Raw genomic sequence first — 19,311 nt, forward strand, 5'->3', positions numbered from 1 at the left:
GAGAGAAGGAGAGGGAGAGAGGGGCTTAGACCAGCCGAACCTGAGTAAGGTTTTCTTAATCATAGGTTCCAACCCAACTAGGGTTAGGGTTAAGCCTTCAAGGAAATAATTAGGGCATTGCCGGAGGTAATTAGGGCAAACTATTTGACCAAAGCTACTTTACAGCGTTGCCAATTTGGCACAGTGAACCCCGCTTGGTTGGGGTAAATAAAAAATTGGCATATTGATAATAGTAAGATATTACCGTAGCAGTTTTTTTAGAGACTCGGTTTTCTCGTCTCGGATGAATCGGTTCATAAGTTTGGTCATTGGGGGGAAGGGGATGCTAATTTATTTTCAGCCGTTGGATTGTATTGTGCAAAATGATATCTGTCTCAGTCGAGTCGGTTTTACAAATGACTGGGTCTTCAATCTATTGGTTTACTTGAGAGATGGAAAGAGAAAGTAGGGATTTTGCGGTGGTTGGCATAACGTTGCTAGGAATGTCAACGGGTTGAGTTTATCCGGACCCGACCCATACCAAACCCTATAGGATCCGGGTATGGTGACAAATAAGAAGACCCGATTAAAATGGGTCCGGACCTTGGTTAATACATGGAGCTGGGTATAGTTTGTGAAATTTTATACCAAACCCAGGCCCGACCCGAGTTACGATGGACCTTGGTTAATACATGGACCTTGGTTAAGACTCGCAAATTTTCAATGTAAAAATTATAAAAAATATTATTTTATCAGGGCCTGGTTCATGTAGTTCTTATCGAGTCCAGGTATGATTTCTCTTATGGTTAGTCCAATTAGACATGGATCTGGACCCGATACTATACCCAAAAATTGAGACTAGGTTTGGTTTCACTGAGTCTGAACCAAACCCGACCCATTGATGCCCCTAAAGGTTGCATGTAGGGGTGTCAACAGGTCGGGTTTGGTTCAGACCCATGTGAAACCAAACTTTTTGGTATGTTATTGGGTCTGAACCTGAGTCTAATCAGTTCTACTATAAGAAAAAACATACTCAGGCCCGATAAAAACTACATGAATCAGGCCCGGTAAAACCATCTTTTTATCATTTTTACATCAAAAATTTGCAGGTCTTAATTGAAACTCGGGTCAGGTTCTGGTATAAAATTTCACAAACTATACCTAGGCCCATGTATTAATCAGATTTTGAGTCTTGACCCGCAGGTCTTCTTATTTATCACCATACCTGGACCCTATAGGGTTTGGTTCGGGTCGGTCTAGGTAAACCAGACCGGTTGACCCCCCTAGTTGCATGTGTTGATAACATGGTACTGATTTAACCTATGTAATTGTAGATGTGGGGGAGTCAGGGGACTGAATTTAGTGCATGGTATAATGTCTTAGACCCTTAGTAGCTATTTATGTGGTTTGAAACTCTATTTGTTCATTATTGCAGATAAATAGCCAGCTATGCAAGACGCCTGAGCCGTCGGCATAGGCTGGCTTTATTTAGCATTAACAACCTCTAAATGCCCAGGCCTACTTGAACTTTTGGTGGGTCAGGACCACCCTATAAAAACTTGTGCCAGTGTTTGTGAAGGTGCTGAGATGAAAGCACCGGATCAAACCCCACTGGCGGGTGTGTCCGTAGCTTTCAGAGGTGGGCCACGTAAGGCAGGGTGGTCATGGAGCCCCATCCGGGGTTTTCCTTCGCTTGGGCAAGGGTTTCTTGTCATAAGAGAGAGAGAGAGACGAACTATAACCATCAACATTACGATACGAAAACAGGTTCAATCAACATTGAACCTACCGGATAACCAAACATGGGCCCAAGACATGCTAAGGAGCCCCAAAAATAAGGGGAAAAAAGAAAGAGAGAGAGAGAAAGAGAGTATGGATAATCTCATTTGCAAGTATACCACTATCATGAATTTGCTTCCCTGGTAAGAATGTGCCTTCAAATGTAAAGATCCTAACTGACAAAGCCTCCTTCAAATGAATCATGATTATTGAGACTTTGTCAACCCTCTCTTGCTAATATAGCTAATGTTTCAACAAAAATTGAGATTTACAATAATTATAAGGGATGTTAATCCTATCAAAACTGTTCAACCTGTCTAATAATTAACTCCATAGTCATCTCCCTTCTTGATCTCCTTCCTCCAATTACTTGCAGCAGTCTATGAAAGAGGCCTGTTTCCATTAATACTTTCCCTGTTAATCCACTCCCTGTCTTCTTGTTAATATACTAACTTACCCTCAACTTTGAGGGTAAATATACTTACCCTCAACTTTTTCTTTTGTTAATCTGAGTGAGGTAAGCCCTTTCTCTTGCACTCCATTTGTGGATTAGAGATCTAATCACCGAAGATGAGCTCTTCTTTGATTCACTGTCATGCATAGGGAGAACGGGACACTGTGTTGAAATAATTTTAAGTATTTTTTTTATATTTATTAAAGAACTAGACGATTCAGGGGGTGAAGCGTATCAAATTTCTGTTTATACGGTACATATTGGCCGATACTGACAAGGTTGATGATATGCACTGTTGCTTTTGTCCTATTGTTTTCAAGAAAATATCATGTTCATTTGGCAGAATCCCACTTGGTTTTAGACTACCTCACAGAGACACATGGACAAGAGGATGCGTGTGATGCCGAATGACTCGAAAGTAGGGATGGCAGTGGACCTGGGGACCGCCCCACCTCGCCCCATTTGGACCCAGGATGAAGGGCATGAAACGGAGATGAAGGTTAAAATCTATCCCCCGTGCGGGGATGGATTTACGCTTTTCCCCGCCCTGCCCCGTCTCCATCCCAATCCCCGCCTAACCTCGTCCCCAATCCTTTAAGGGATGACTATAAACTAAGGGTAAACGGGCTCCACCCTGCCTCGCCCCTGTTTGAACCGGGGATAGAGAACATGAAACGGGGATGGAGGCGGGGGTGGAGGTTAAAATCCATCCCCGTGCGGGGATGGAGGTTCAGATTTTGAAACAGGGCCTCCGCCCCAATCCACTGCCATCCCTACTCGAAAGTTCAAATTTTTTTTACAAAAGGTGACACGAGGACATGGAAATTTTAAATTTTTAATCAATAAGACTATTTTTTATTTTAATGTTAAAAATACAGTTTTATTAAAACAAAACCTTGAAAATTTTAAAAATATTAAAATATGGTATGCATGTGTCGTGTGTTCGTGTCCATGTGTTTGAGCGTGTCTGCTTGTGTCACTAAGAACACATAGGGGTGGCAATTGTGTTGGGTTGGCGGGTCGACCCAATGGGTTGGTGGGTCAGCATACCTCAACCCGAACCCGACCTGTTTATTAAACGGGTAACCCGACATGACCCGCCAACCCGTTTAATAAACAGGTTGGGTCGGGTAAACGGGTTGGCGGGTTGACCCGCCCGCCTAACCCGTTTATTAAACAGGTCAGCCGGGTTGGCATACCCCTAACACGAACCCAACCCGTTTAATAAACGGGTTAGGCGGGTCGACCCGTTTATTAAACGGGTTAGTTTAATCCCAACCCGCGGGTAGTGTCAGGTTTGGCCACCCCAAGGGACACACCACCAAAATGGCATGTCCGTGTGACATAGGTTTCAGTTCAACAATATTGATAGGTTCTATTAAAAATTTATTGTTAAAAGAATAAGTGATTATTTAATGGTAAAATGGCAATTGCAATGTTCACTTAGTAGCAACCTCGAGCAAAATGGAACTTTAGGTCTTTACTAATTAGGGAAAATTCTATTTAGGGTTTAATCTTTTTGGCCTAAATTCAAATATAGGCTTCATATTTTTAAAATTCCAAATATGAGCATTTGTTTCACAAGTGAAATTACAATAATAACCTTAAGAGTTCAAAATGTTTACTTTTCTTTTTTATGAGAATAAATGAGTATTTTTCAATTTTCAAGGGACAATACAGTCTACCAAAAAGGAATCACCTTTTTCCAAGATGATAGGTATTGACATGAGGTTCTTATTTGACTGTTTTCATGAAAAGTTTCTCATATTAAGAATTTCAAAAAAGTGAGGCTCATATTTGAAATTAGGGGTAAAATGTCAGCCCACAAATGAAAATTTTCTTTCTAATTAACCATGACATAATTTAGGTGCCTTTTTATTATTGCCAATAATTTAGATATGTTTCTGAAAATTCTCCATTATAAAAAAACCAGTTTTTTTTTTACATGAGCCCTCTTTTTGTTTTTTTTATAACTCCAACGAATCCCAACTTGAACAAAACGCGGTCATGCAAAAAACTTCACGGCCGGTCCCACCACGGCCCACTTGGACTGGCCCACTCATCTAGTGGGGCCCACTTGGGGAAAAGCTCTCAAAGAAGCCGCCAACCACAGTCGGCTGCGTGTGCAAATCGGATGCGTACTTTGCAAATCCAACCGAACAAACCAAAATAAAAAAAAGGAAAAAAATTACAGAGGGTACGATCAAGGTTGTTAAATGTGATGAGGTGAAGCGAGGCATAAGCCTCGAGGTGCTGAAGCGTAAGCTTCATGATCAGAATAATAAAATATATAATATTAATAAAATGTTTCTTTCTAAATTATTTATTATAACTAAATTAATCATATAACTATAACTTTTTTTTTAAAGGCAAGCGGGGTTAGGCGGACCCCTATTAGATCCCATGTGGGGGATTTGATCATGGGCCTTCGTCTTGACACTGGGCCCTCCATTGGGAATCGTATAACTATAATTGTTCTATATATTACAAATTATTATTCGAGTCCAATTCAATACAAAATTATAATATATAGTCTCTCTCTCATATGATTTGGAGCTTGACCCACCAAAGTGGTCAGATAGGTTTACTTGGTTCAGCCATAGAACTTGGGTTCCATCCCATTGCGCCAAACCCTTTTGGGGTGGATCCTGGGTAGGTTGGACCAGAGCAGCTGGATCTGAGAGATGCGCCATGCTCCAACTGTTTTTGACTCTCATCAACAACTGTATTTTCCAAATCAACCTTTTCTGTCTACAGGATATAATTCCAATTATTAGACCAATCTATTCACTGCTGAAGTTAGAAAATGAAAAAAAATACATACGATATCTGAGTTGAAGTTATAAAGTTCTTATCCTTTTGTGCCAAACAAAATGTTGTCATAACATAGAAGAAACTGAACATGCTAAACATGAAGAAATGCCATACAGCAAGCAACATAGAGTAATTTATGCACAAATACTGGAGCGAACAAGTCATCAATCTGAAGTTCTTAGCATTGGTTCTTTTTTCTGTTTGGCCTTGGGTGAATGCTTCTTACTTTCTCTATTTTGTAGTTGTTCCCAATTTTCTCATTTTCAAATTGCCTTGCTTAAAACAAAAGCTAAAAACTTTGGAAGTATTTTTTAAAACCAGACATAATGTCAATCCATAATCCCAAAATTTCCATGTTGTTGTGTGTGTTCTATAGCTAACAAATGAGGGGAAATGTCGCCGGCCTGCTTCAACTTAAGAAAATTAGCTATAAGATTAAAGTTGACAAGATGAACCACACATGGGTCAGGCGTTCAAAAAAAAAGTTCAGAGATCATTTTGCATTACATAGAGCTTGTTAAATGAAGTATTCAAGGATGGTATTTGTTTATCATAATAAATGATTCTCTCAAGTCTAATACATTGCAGAAACTAACCTTATGTAAATACCCAACCCTTGCACTCATAATCAATGGTAGATACTTGACGAAACACTAAATACAGAACTGAATTACATCTCCAGTGAAGTATTTCATGGGGAAAAAATCCATGAATCAAAAAGCCAAAACACACATGGAATCAACGAAGCTCTTTGTCATCACATCCAAGGACCATGAAAATACAAATCAGAGCCAAAAACAAACATATTAGACAACACCAATCTGCTATGCATTATTGAGTCCACAATTTCCAGAAGTGTTCCTGAGGAGATGAATGCTCATGGCCAAACATTAATCTATGCTCTTCACAAACTCATGAGAAGCATGAATACTGATTTGGATGGATTTATGTCCTTTGTACATAGATTTGCTGTGAAAGAGAATTATGTTTCTCTCCAATACAATCCATATACACGTGTAGAGTTCAAATTTTTCAGCAGTGCTAATTGCTGCTATAAAAAAATGATACTTTGCTGAGTACAAATAATTAAAAAAAAAAAGATTCACTACAAAATACACTAATTGCATCTTCTTGGGTGATTCAGCCCATAAGATCCTCCGCCACTTTTTCCCTAAATTTCCAATAATATTGTCCTCATTTGACCTCTTTACGAAAGGTGGAACTGTTGACTTCCACTTCATATATCTTCTTGTGCTTCCAACATGATTCCCTCTAGCTATTCCCAAATTTCTGTTGAAGTTTGACTCGTGTCACTGGTCCTCTGCTTGAGAGTCAATGATGACTTCCACCTATGTATGGTGTCCATATTCCCTTCCTGCTCTACCAGCTTTGGTTAGAAGAACAACAAATAATCATGGGAAAGGTAAGGTCAAAATGACCATGAAAAACAAGTAACATGATGCAAAAGAAGGTGCCTGAGTCCAAACACTCGAATCTCAGTATCAACAAAGAAATTCTTCCTTCAAGTGGAGCCTAGTTGATAGCATGGCAATGAGTTCCATATCAATAGAAACCAAAAGGCATATTTAAGGACTTTAATTTGGACTTCATTTAAGTTGCATTTTATAGGCCATCTAATTTTTTGAACTTGAGTACTGGGCTGATGTCTCAGAGCTTTATACATAGTCTAGGTTCTCAAACTGCAACCTGATTCAGTCAGAGTTTAGAGTCTTCACCACCTAGAACTTTGAGTACCAAGTTGAGATATTTAGTTCAAATATCAGGATTATGAGCCAGTACCATTTACATCAATAACACATAATAGATTTATGTCTATTTGTATCATGTAGCGCATAAGGTGCAAGTACCCATGCTCGAGAAACCTACTATGACTTTAAACTTAGTTTGTGGAGGTGGAAATCAAAGAGTCTTTCAAATTTAGATGTTACAGATTCCTCCAAGAATGTTAACTAATTTAATTAGAAATAAGACAGTATGCCAAATCGATCGAACACAGGCCGCAGGGGGCGTCGCCCCTGCCGGCCTGCTGAAAAAGAAACGGAGACGAAGAAGACAAGGATAAAGAAGAGGACATCCATGGGAGAGAGGGGGGTTCCGGATAGAGCAGGGGTGGCAAGGAGCGCTGGAGCAGGGAAGGGCGAACCAGAGAGAGATGGAGCAGAGAAGGGGGCAGCGGCCCTCCCCTGCGAGCCTAACACAGAGTGAGAGAGGGGGAGAGGTCACCTGAGAGGGATGGATGCGTAGGGTTCTTCGGCGAGGGTCGTCGACGAGGTTGCCTGCGTCGATCCCGACAAACAGAAGAAGGGGATGAAGGAGAGGAAGAACGAGAAGAAGAAAAGACAACACAGGAAGAGGGGGTTACCTGCGAGGGGGAGCCCAGGGACGGATGGGGTGTCGGGCGAGGGAGGTGGAAGCAGGGACTCGGGGAGGTGCTCATCGGATTGAGCCTACCGGGGAGACGGGGCTCCGGCAAGGGCTCGAGGCAGGGTGGGCTCGAGAGTGAGGGGGTTCAGGCAAACAACGAGAGAGAAAGGCAGCGGAGATTCAGAGGGTACCTAGGGGTTGCCCAGGGGTGTCCCCGGCGGCGCATTTTGGCAGGAAATGGGTGGTCTGCACAGATGCGTACGCACGGCTTGAGGCGTGCGCTTGACATGAGTGAAGCGTGTGTTTCAAGCCTGAAACGCCTCAATGCAAGGCCTCAATACCTTGAGCGTGCGTTTCGCCTATGAGGCGTACGCTTCAGGTATTGAGGCGTACGCCTCTCACAACACTGGGTACGATTCGATCGTTGTCGGAAAATGGGCGTCATTAAATCGACGATTAAATCGTCGGAGGCCGTCCTCTTATTCCTCTCCGCTCGATCCCTCCCGCCGACGTTCTCAAAGTCTTCTTCGTGGGTTCCTTGGCCGTCTCTTCGCTACGCCTCTCTCTCTTCCGGTAGACCAAAACCTCATGATTTTCCTCTGAACTCGTTCCGCTCGATCGGTTGTTGTTGGAGGGATTCGTGATCTCGTAATGTTTCCGGAGCTCTCGAGGATTCCTTCTTGTTCGCGTTTTCTCTGGTTGTTTTCTGTTTCTGTTTTCTTTCTTTTTCTTCTCTTGGAAGAATATGATCTTTCTGATTTATGTTTTCGTTCCGAGACTTTTTCCGGATTTATTTTGGCTGTCGTAAAGTTTACGATTGGACTGAACCGGTTGCTACGGTTAGTTGATTGTCTGGCTTCTCTTTGTTCGTTGTTTTTCTAGTTTTTCGGGAAGCCGAGTGAATTTTGATGAGAGATGGCTCTGCAACTTTTATACATTGGTTCTGCGCAATGCGCGTAGAGTTTTTGCTTCCGAGTCTCCCTAAATGAACGCCAGTGCTGCAATTGAGCTTCTTTATTTTTTGGATTTTGATGCAATCTGAGATTTTTGTTCCATGCGATATAATACAATACGGGGTCAATATTTGCTGGTGTCGCCATGAGTCGCAAACGGGTCTTTTTTTTTTACGTTTCATGAAAGTAGCCTTGCAGATGTGATCTACATGTTTTGCTTAGTGGGAATCTTCTCTTGGGTCGTCATGTAGGCAGGGTTTTATAAGGCTTAAAAATTCAACGGCCTACAATGTGCGATGTTTCTCCGACACACTTTTAGGTTGAAAAAACGCAACCTAAATGCTGATTTCTAAAATTTGGACCATGCTGAACCCATCTATGAGGTCTGATTGGGTCAAAACAACCTGCGCGATGGTGATCTAGAGGCGTTTGTACCTCATGTTAACATGGGCTATCATTAATTTGGTTGAGTTTTTAAGTAACATTCTTAGTTATGTATTGCAGGGAAAAAATCATGAAAGTTTAAGTTGTCCCTTCTGTGTGTGTGTGTGTTTAGTGGCTTATGACATGCTTATCATATGCCAAAAAGTCTTCGAGGTTGTTTCACATTTTAACCATATCGATATGTGATCAAATGTAAATGACAGCATCCTTGATTGATGAACGCAGAACCAAGTTTCACAAAAAGAGACAAGGTACTATTAAAAAATATGGATGGAGATCAATTGATGTCTAAGATGGCTGAACATTAATGTGTAATGGATGCTAGAGATGATAAGTCTAGAAAGATGTTTTTTCAGCCTGTTATTGAGGAGGGAGTTTTTAGATTTGATTGTTTTGGGGATGCAAGGAATGCAGCATATCCAAGCCTTTCATTTTCAAATGCTAAAGATAGAGATATGGTTATTGAAATGAAATGGGGATTTTCGAAACACGAGCTTAGATTCACAAGGGCAAGTGTCAAGAATGACACTAAAGCATAACCCTTAAAAAGGGTATAACTGGAAACAAAATAAAAATAAAAATGTATTCTTTATTGATATGAAAAATCAATTGCTTAAGAAGCATTGGAATAAAATACAAGAGGGGTTGCACCCCTTTATATACAGAGCTGAAAGAGGACTCAATAGAGTTGTTGGACATTTAGAGTTGTTGGACGGTGTCAGTCCAACAGCTCTATTGCTAGTCAAGTCTGGACAGGACTTGACTAGCAACAGTCATTCTAGTTCAAACTGAACTAGATGACATAAAGACAAAAAATAAAAATAAAGGAAAAAAATTACAGAAAAGAAAGAAATAAAAAAAATATATTTATATATATATATAATAATATATTATTATTATATATATATACATTTTTATATTTTAACACTCCCCCTTAAACTTACGGTACAATGAGCGAAAGTTTGTCTAAGAGAAAGTGAAATCGGGGAGCAACGAGAGGCTTTGTAAAGAAGTCTGTTAACTGATATTCTGAAGTGAATATGGCAGATCAATTATCCCGTGTAGATATTCTTCTCTGACGTAGTGACAATCCATTTCGATGTGTTTGGTGCGTTCGTGGAATGTTCTGTTACTGGCAATGTAGATCGCACTTTTGTTGTCACAACACATTTGTGAAGCCTTTGTTGCTTCAGCTCCCATGTCAGCAAGCAGTCATCGGAGCCAAACTACTTTCATAGTCATGGTTGCCATGGCTCTGTATTCAGCTTCGGTGGATGATAGAGATACCTTTTGCTTCTTTTTACACCTCCACGAGATCAATGATTCCCCTAAAAAGATACAAAAGCCAGTGGTTGAGTGTCTGTTATTGGGATCACCGATCACCTCCCCAATCAGCATCAGTATATGCAATTAAATTAAGAGGAAGATAAGAAAAGCCCTAGTGAAAGAGAGGACTTGATGTATTTAATAATACGCATGACTGCTCTCATATGAACAGAAGTAGGAGCATGTTGAAATTGACTTGTTGTGTGAACAACATGTGCTATATTTGGTCTGATAATAGATAGATAGGAAAGTGCCCCGACAAACTGTCTGTAAGGAGTAGGGTCTGCAAGAAGTTCTTCATCATCAATCTTTATTTTAACATTAACAACTTCTGGAGTGCCAACTTTCTTATCATCAGTAATACCAGACCTAAAAACACTATCAAAAGCAAATTTAGTCTGAGATAATAAATATCCTCTAGGAGAATAAGCAACTTCAATGCCTAAAAAATATCTCAACAAGCCCAAATCAGTCATTTCAAAATGAGATTTAAGAAGTGTTTTGATTGTTTTAACTCCCTGTTTATTGCTTTCGGTGATGATCATATCATCCACATAGAAAAGAAGCACAATGATCCCTGCATCAGAATTCTTAATAAACAAAGCAGTGTCAGTTAAACAGAATTGAAAACCAATATCAATCATAACATGTCTAAACCTATTATACCAAGCTTTTGGTGCTTGTTTAAGTCCATAAAGAGCTTTTTTTAAGCGAAGGACTTTACTCTTAGGAATACTTAGACCCGGAGGGGGTTCCATGTATACTTCTTCAACTAGCTTTCTGTTTAAAAAAGTATTTTTGACATCCATTTGAAAAATAGACCATTTTTTGATAGAAGCTAAGGCAATTAAGGTTCAGACAGTTTTCATACGAGCCATCGGAGCAAAGGTTTCTTCACAATCAATCCCATATTCTTGGGCATAACCTTTGGCTACTAAATGGGTTTTATATCTTTCAAGAGTACCATCACTCTTGGTTTTAATTTTATAAACCCATCGACATCTTATAGTTTTCTTCCCTGGAGGAAGATCTTGAATATTCCATGTAAAAGCCTTTTCAAGTGCATCTAATTCAGCTTTCATGGCTTCTATCCATTTGATATCATTTTTTGCTTGAAAATATGTGGATGTTTTTTCATATGAGTGAATTAATGCAATAATTGCCCTATATGTGGGTGAGAAAGACTCGTATGATACAAACTTTCCTGGAGGCCTCGAGACTCAGGATGATTGTCTAGTTAGAATGTTAGAATATTTTTCAAGTGCACATGGAGGATTAGACTCTTGTCGCCTGAAATATTGAATACTAGTATCTCTATGAACTTCTTCATTTTCAACATTAAGATCAATAATTCTTTAATCATCATCAAAGTTACAGTCAAGGTCATATTCATTAGATGTTGATGTTAGATCTAGCAAAAAGGAGTACTCAGTGACGTCTTTTAATTTTCTAAAATCAAAGAAACTCTCCTTTTCAAGAAAGGAAACATTTTTAGACACATATAGTCTATTATTTTTGAAGTCAAATCAGAGTTACCAGTCGAGGAAGCGGGAGCGGGAAGCGATACGGGAAGCGGGAGCGGGAAGCGAGGCACTTTCAAAAATTTAGGAAGCGGGGAAGCGTGGGATCACTTAGAAGAAAAATCCGAACCATCTCGGAAGCGACCTAGGAAGTGAACCGGAAGCGACCTAGGAAGCGAACCGGAAGCGAGAGGGAAGCGAAAAAAATGAAAAAAATGGGGAAGCGAGGGGGAAGTGCGCTTCCCAAAAAAAGGGGACGCTTCCCCTCACGCTTCGGAAGCGTGACGTTTCACGCTTCCGAAGCGCGCTTCCGGTAACTCTGAGTCAAAACATCTATAACCTTTCTGTTTTCAGCATATCCTAAAAAGGCACAGGGAATCACACGAGGGGAAAGTTTATCATTTTTGTCAGTAAATATGAAACGTTTGCATCCAAATATTCTTAGTCTAGAGTAGTCTGGAGAAATGTTCATAAGTTTTTCAATGGGAGTGATATTTTGTAACGAAGAAGATGACATCCTATTAATGAGATAGGTGGCAGTTAAGGCAACTTCTGCCCAAAAGTCTTTCGGGACTTGATTTGCTATTAATAAAGTCTTAGTGGTTTCTATAATATGACGATGTTTTCGTTCTGCCAGTCCATTTTGTTGAGGTGTATAAGGACAAGATCTTTGATGTGTGATGCCATGCAATTTAAGATAATTTTGAAAATCTGTGGATAAAAACTCTTCCCTTGAATCTGTGCGAAAAATAGTAATATCATTTTGAAACTTGTTTTTAACCATATTATGAAAAATTTGAAAGTATGAAAATACTTCAGACTTATGTTTGAGAAAGTACATCCACGTATGTCGTGAGAAATCATCGACAAAAATAACATAGTAAACAAATCCTCCTTTAGAAATTACTGGTGCAGGACCCCAAACATCCGAGTGTATTAATTCAAGTGGTCTTGAAGAGAAAAAGGTTCTGTTCTGAAATGGTAATATTTTCATTTTGCCGAGAATACAATCTTTACAATCAAATGATTCAGAGTTACAAAATTTTCCTAGATTTGGAAAATGTTGGATTTTGGCTATATGTGGGTGACCAAGTCTCTTATGCCACAGTTCCAACTCTATTTTTTGAATATTATAACAAAAAGCTTTCTTCGACATTAACAAAAAGCTTATCCATGTAATAGAGTCCTCCTTCTCTATGGCCTTCCCCAATCAGCTTGCCTGACTGGCGATCCTGTACCCAACAACCATGAGAAGAAAAGGAAATATTACACCCATAATCAGAAATTTGAGATACAGATAAAAGATTTACATTTAATTTGGGAACATGTCTAATTTCTGGAATAGAAAATTTCTTTGTTTTATAATTTTTTTCAAAATTTTCTATTCCTTCTATTTCAAGAGAAGTCCCATCAACAGTAAAGACCTTTGACACACTTGTTTTATTTTTAGCACATTTGGATAGACTTTGATTATTTGGGGTCATATGAAAAGATGCACCAGAGTCAAGGAGCCAAGAAATTTTACCTGGATCAGAAAAAGATGAGGCTGCTGCGCCGGCTGAAGCTTCAGATGAGGAAGAGGCACCTTTGATGAGAGGCTGAAGAATCTTCATTAGTTGGGCCAGGGAAACTGGTGCATCCTGATCTTTAGGCTCCGATCCAACAATTGCAGCTCTTTTTTCTCTCAACTCCTTAAGTTTGGGACATTGTGGCCTGTAGTGTCCCGGTTCATGACAGTGATGACAAATAACTTTTTTCTTATCATAGTCACCATTTTGTCGGTTAAAGTGAGGAGGCCTATATGATCGAACATGATTCCCTGGTCTAGACACGGCTAAAACGGAATCATCTTCAATTTTTAAAGAACCTTTCCGGAGACGATTTTCTTCCATTGTTAACTCTTCAATAGTTTTAACAATAGAAGAAATTTTTCCCCGGTGAAGTAGGGCCGATTTAGTGGTTTCAAATTCCGGCCTTAATCCAGTGATAAACTGGTAAAAATGTTCAGCATTGAGTTGTTTCTGACGAAGCTCGATGTCTTCGGCACAATGCCACTTTGGTTTTAAAAGGGAAAGTTCTTCCCAAAGTTCGGACAACCCATTATAATATTCACGAATAGTTTTGTCTCCTTGTGTTATCATTCAAACTTTTTCTTGGAGGTTGCACACATGTGCAATATCTTTAAGGGAATACATATTCTTAAGGTATTCCCATACTTTATCGACATAATCAAATTTGGCAAGACTTGAGCATTTTTTAATGTCAACGCTATTGATAAGCCATGACATTATCTTCGCATGAGATATTCTCCATTCTTTCCATTTCTTCTCGTATGAGGCAATAGCCTTGATTTTCTCTTCTTCCGATAGAGGGACCTCTTTATCTCCCTCCTTTTTAGTAAGAGATAGCTTAGGTTTCGAATCGGAACCATCCACAATCCCCCATAGGCCTTTTCTCCATATATGGTGCTTCATGATTGAAGCCCATGTTACATAGTTCGTATCGCTTAGTTTAATAGGCATGATGGTGACTTTATCATTGTCATCCATCGATTACAAGGAGAGAAAGAATAGGGATAAAAGAGAAACAAGAAGGAAAATGAAAAAGAAAGGAGAAAAAAACAATACAACAAGATGTGAAATCTTCCCCAATGAAGTGATAAAACACTTCTCTTCAAGTGGCGAACACTTTTGCAAATGGGCACGGAAACCGAGGCAACTTTTCTCAAGATTTAGTACTTCCACGTCTCTGATACCATGAAATGAAATGGGGATCTTCGAAACACGAGCTTAGATTCACAAGGGTAAGTGTCAAGAATGACACTAAAGCATAACCCTTAAAAAGGGTATAACTGGAAACAAAATAAAAATAAAAATGTATTCTTTATTGATATGAAAAATCAATTGCTTAAGAAGCATTGGAATAAAATACAAGAGGGGCTGCACCCCTTTATATACACAGCTGAAAGAGGACTCAATAGAGCTGTTGGACTGTGTCAGTCCAACAGCTCTACTGCTAGTCAAGTCTGGACAAGACTTGACTAGCAACAGTCATTCTAGTTCAAACTGAACTAGATGACATAAAGACAAAAAATAAAAATAAAGGAAAAAAATTACAGAAAAGAAAGAAATGAAATATATATATATATATATATATATATAATAATATAATATTATTATATATATATGTACAATTTTACATTTTAACAGTTATCACCACCCATAGTTTACCCGAATATGTTCCTTTTTGTGAGTGTACCAATGGCCAACAAATTGTTACCATTGAGGTTTGTGGTAACTCTTTCTAGTAAATCAAACTCATTCATTGTCAGCTTTAAGTTTATATCATTGGCTATGTGACAGGGGTTTAATTGGTTTAATTTTCTTCTAGCTTCTAGTAGGAACTTCTTTTTATGGAATTGGAGAGGTAAGTGGGCAACTTGAACGGACTGGAAAAAGAGTAAGCACTTTTGGCTGCATGATCCTTTTAATTTGTTTACTGAATTATTGGATGCATTAAAAACTAATTTCATTTTGATTCAGGTGTTTACATGGACTACTGATGCTTGGAGCTATGGACCTGTAACTGCGTCATTGTACCAATCACATCCTTGGGTCCTAGCTCTTTTTCCAAATGGAGATGCCTTTGGGGTTCTTGCTGACACGACCTATCATTGTGAGGTCTGTTTGTAATTTCGCTTCTGCTCAAGAATGTATATCCTAGGATATCCAATTGCTTGGATCTTTCTCCAGATATGCATTCCTTAGATGATTGTAATTCTCTTTGCAGATTGACCTACGCAAAGAATCAACAATAAGATTTGTGGCTCCTGTTGTGACGATTGGCCCATTTTCTTCTCCTTCCCAAGTCTTGGCATCTCTATCTCATGCAATTGGTAAATTAACTTTAATGAGTCACCAGATTCCATTATATGTTTGGTATATCAAGAAAAAACTTTAATTTTATTGTATATTTATAGTGTTTTCAGAGTTACCCAATGTCTTTTAGTCTTAGATGGCTATATTTTTGGAAATTTCTTTGCACTGAAGAAATTATGTTGTCCATCAATGTCATGTCTGATGGAAATGTATTTGCTGTTTCAATATTCTACTCAATGTTTGGACTTTGGATACTTGGTTCCCTAGTCCTTGTCTTGACTATAACTGGAATTGTAGGTTATCCATAGCTCTCTTCTTTCAGATGTGTTGTAAACTTCTAACCGGTTAAGGAAATACAAGACTTGGATGATAGCCCATCTTGGATGTCGTTGGAGTATTTCCAACTTCCAACTTGGTCAGATGATACTTGGTCTAACTTGCTGAAGTAGTTGAGTTGATCTTGTGATTGTTGTATATATCTCTGCTATGCCAATTGTTGAGATTAAGAGGTTTTAAGTTTAAGTCTTCTTAAAAGTAGGCTATTTGATATTTCTTGTTTAATAAGGGACTTGTTATGTAATTTTTTATATTGGTCTCTCTCTATTTAACATAGAGATTAGCCCTAATCAAATAAGTGTGTTTTACATTCTTTCTCAGCCGATATCTCTCTCTGCCTCGGCTCCTGTTGACTCCAGTAAAGTTCTCCACATGGTATCAGAGCAACTGGTCTTGGGAACGTGAGCACAGGTTCTCTGCAACAAAGGTGTGCATCACGTGTTCTGTCTGCACCAAAGCTCGAGTAAAGAAATAAAAAGGTGCGAGTTTTTTTTTTTTTTTGTTGCATAGATTTGATAACAGATCTGGTGTCTGACAAATGTCATGACATAGTTCTGCAATCAGATCTAAAGGCCACGACAATTTTTTTGTCAACCAGATTGAGTATCGGCAGCGATGGGTGATGTACAAAAGCAATTTTTTTTTATCATGGGTCGAAGTGGAAGTGAAAGAAAAGTATACTATTCAGTCGTAGATCTGGATATTTAAGGATCTGGATGATATCTGTGCTATCTGGGGTTGCTGTGAATCCTGTGATAAGGGGATTTTTTTTTAACTGATTTGCCGCTGCCGTGATTTCTGTTTTATGGAAAAGATCTTATCTGAGATGTGCTTATAACAGATCATAGGCATAATGATCCTTTGTTGTTGTTTTGGTTGTGGACCTAGATGGCATGTTTGAAGTGGTTCTGGCTTTTTTTTTTCAGATCTGCTGTCGTGACTCATCATCGTTTCTGCTGTGTGTTGAATAGCCTAATGTGGTCGATCTTTTTTTTTAGATCTGCTATCGTGACTCCTCATCATTTCTGCTGTGTGTTGAACAACTTAGTGTGGTCGTAAAACATTCAGATTTGAACTCTGAGCTATCTAAAGAGGGGATCTGATGGTTGGTTGTGCCTTTTTGTTTGTTTTGTGGATCTGGGATAAGTTTTTTTTGGTCATTTATTGTAGCATTATTATCAGCTAGTGTTTTTCATTATGGGTGAAGCTTCGAAACTCGATTCCAAGAATGAGACTATTGGAGAATATAAGGCTTTTGCAAATCCCTTCTCGTATGGCTTGTCTGTGAAATTGAATGAAACAAATTATGCCAGGTGGTCCAGAACTTTTATGATGTCAGTATCTGGACATCGTAGAAAATACATATTATTGGAAACTGAACCAGATCATAAAGTGGGAAACTATATCACTTGGGATGAAGATAATGACATTGTTATGTCATGGATTATGAATAGTGTCGAACCCCATATTGCAGATGGTCTAATTTACTATAATACAGCTAAACAGATGTGGGACAATATTCGAGATACGTACTCTCAAGAGACTAATGTGAGTCGTATCCTGCAAGTTGAACAAGAGATATATAATTTGCAGCAGGGAGATCAAACCTTGGCCCAGTACTATGCCTCCGTCAAATCAGCATTTGAAAGACTTAATGCTCACAGGCCTCTTTGTTGTTCGAAGCAAAAGGATCATCAAGAACATACTATGGTTGCTCGGTTTCTCACAGGCTTATCTTCAGAATTCTCTGTTGCTAAAGTTCAAATGTTGACTGGATCTGATATACCTACGCTTGCTGATGCATACAATCGCTTAAGTAGACTTGTTTTTTCTCTTCCACAATCTCATCCTATATCTCAGACATCTGCTCTAGCTGTCCCATCAGGTTATGGACATGGAAATACTCAAAATATTAGAGGACGAGGCTGTGGAAGAGGTATGGGAGGTAGAGGTAGACTTCAATGTAATTTCTATGGAAAATCAGGACACTTAGAAGATCATTGCTGGGACAAACATGGACGACCAACCTTCTCTTCATCAAAGCCTAATGTTCCAAAAGCGAATGTTACAACTCTAGAGGTAGCAAATGCAAATGAAACTACTCCTACCAGCGACAATATTACTCTTAGTCGAGCAGAATATGATGAACTGATAGCCCGTCGGCCTTCATCTTCTTCTCCTGTAGCTGGTGTTGCCTACTCAACAGGGGATCATCTTCATAAAAATGATAGTAAGTGGATTATTGACTCTGGTGCCTCCAGACATTTGTGTGGAAATTCTAATTTCTTTTCAGATCATAAGGATATTACTGCTCATCGAGGAGTCTCATTAGCAGATGGGAGTTCCTCACCAGTTGTTGGTCAGGAAAATATTTCTATATCCTCCTCCTTACAGTTGAAAAATGTTCTTCATGCTCCCAATTTTTCTCAAAGTTTACTCTCTGTTAGTTGTCTTACCAAAGAACTAAACTATAGAGTGATATTTGATCCGATGGGTTGTCATTTTCAAGATTTGCTGACGGGGAAGAAGATTGGTGGAGGCTATGAAGAAAATGGAGTCTACTACCTACATCATCCAGTGGGTAATGTTTATGTTGCGGTGGAACACTCATCCAGTCTTGTTCAGTGGCATCGTCGTCTTGGTCATCCTTCATTATCAAAGCTTCGTTATGTCTTTCCTCAAATTCTTTCTACTACATCATTTCAGTGTGAAGCATGTCAGTTGGGCAAGCATCATTGAAGTTCGTTCCCTTCAAGTCAGAGTCAATCCAGTCATAAAGTTTTTGAACTTCATGCAGATGTATGGGGTCCTAGTAAGATCCCTACTAGGACTCAATGTCGATATTATCTTGTTATTATTGATGATTTCTCTAAGTTGTCATAGGTGTTTTTAATAAAAGAAAGATATGAAGTTTCAAGGATTATAAAATCCTTAATTCTTGAATTAAAAACTCAGTTTGAATCTGTTGTCAAGATTGTTCGCACTGATAATGCTCTTGAGTTTAAATCAAAAGCCTTGTTACAATTTTACCAAGATCATGGCATTCAACCCCAAACTACCTGTGCCTATTCATCTCAACAAAATGGTGTGGCTGAGCGAAAATACAGGCACCTACTTGATGTCGCACGAACCCTTATGATACAATTCAATGTTCCTGCGTTATATTGGGGTGATGCGGCTATCACTGCTTGTTATTTGATCAACCGCATGCCTTCATCTTCTGTGGGAGATCAAATTCCATTACATATCCTAAAACCTAATGCCCCACTCTTCTCTTTCTCACCTAAAATATTTGGATGTGTTTGTTTTGTACACAAACTTGGCCCTGATGTGATAAATTAGCTGCTCAAGCTACAAAATGCTATTTATAGGTTATCCAAAAAATCAAAAGGGATATCGATGTTATGATTCAATTTCTCGCCAAGAGTATGTCAGTGCGGATG

The 19,311-nt window shown here is 39.0% G+C and overlaps 1 pseudogene across 1 annotated transcript in view; it reads left to right on the forward strand.

Annotated features, from left to right (window-relative positions):
- The first annotated feature begins 9,018 nt into the window (after positions 1–9,018).
- LOC149813499 (uncharacterized) overlaps positions 9,019–19,311 on the forward strand; it is a 35,408-nt pseudogene continuing 25,115 nt past the window's right edge. The window contains exons 1-5 of the transcript XR_016428257.1: positions 9,019–9,263; positions 14,860–14,940; positions 15,045–15,113; positions 15,197–15,334; positions 15,444–15,549. The product of XR_016428257.1 is annotated as an uncharacterized LOC149813499 (transcript). The remainder of the gene's footprint in view (positions 9,264–14,859; positions 14,941–15,044; positions 15,114–15,196; positions 15,335–15,443; positions 15,550–19,311) is intronic.

Source organism: Nuphar pumila, chromosome 16 (genome assembly GCF_984573655.1).
Source record: "Nuphar pumila chromosome 16, dmNupPumi1.hap1.1, whole genome shotgun sequence".
NCBI classification, from domain to species: Eukaryota; Viridiplantae; Streptophyta; class Magnoliopsida; order Nymphaeales; family Nymphaeaceae; genus Nuphar; species Nuphar pumila.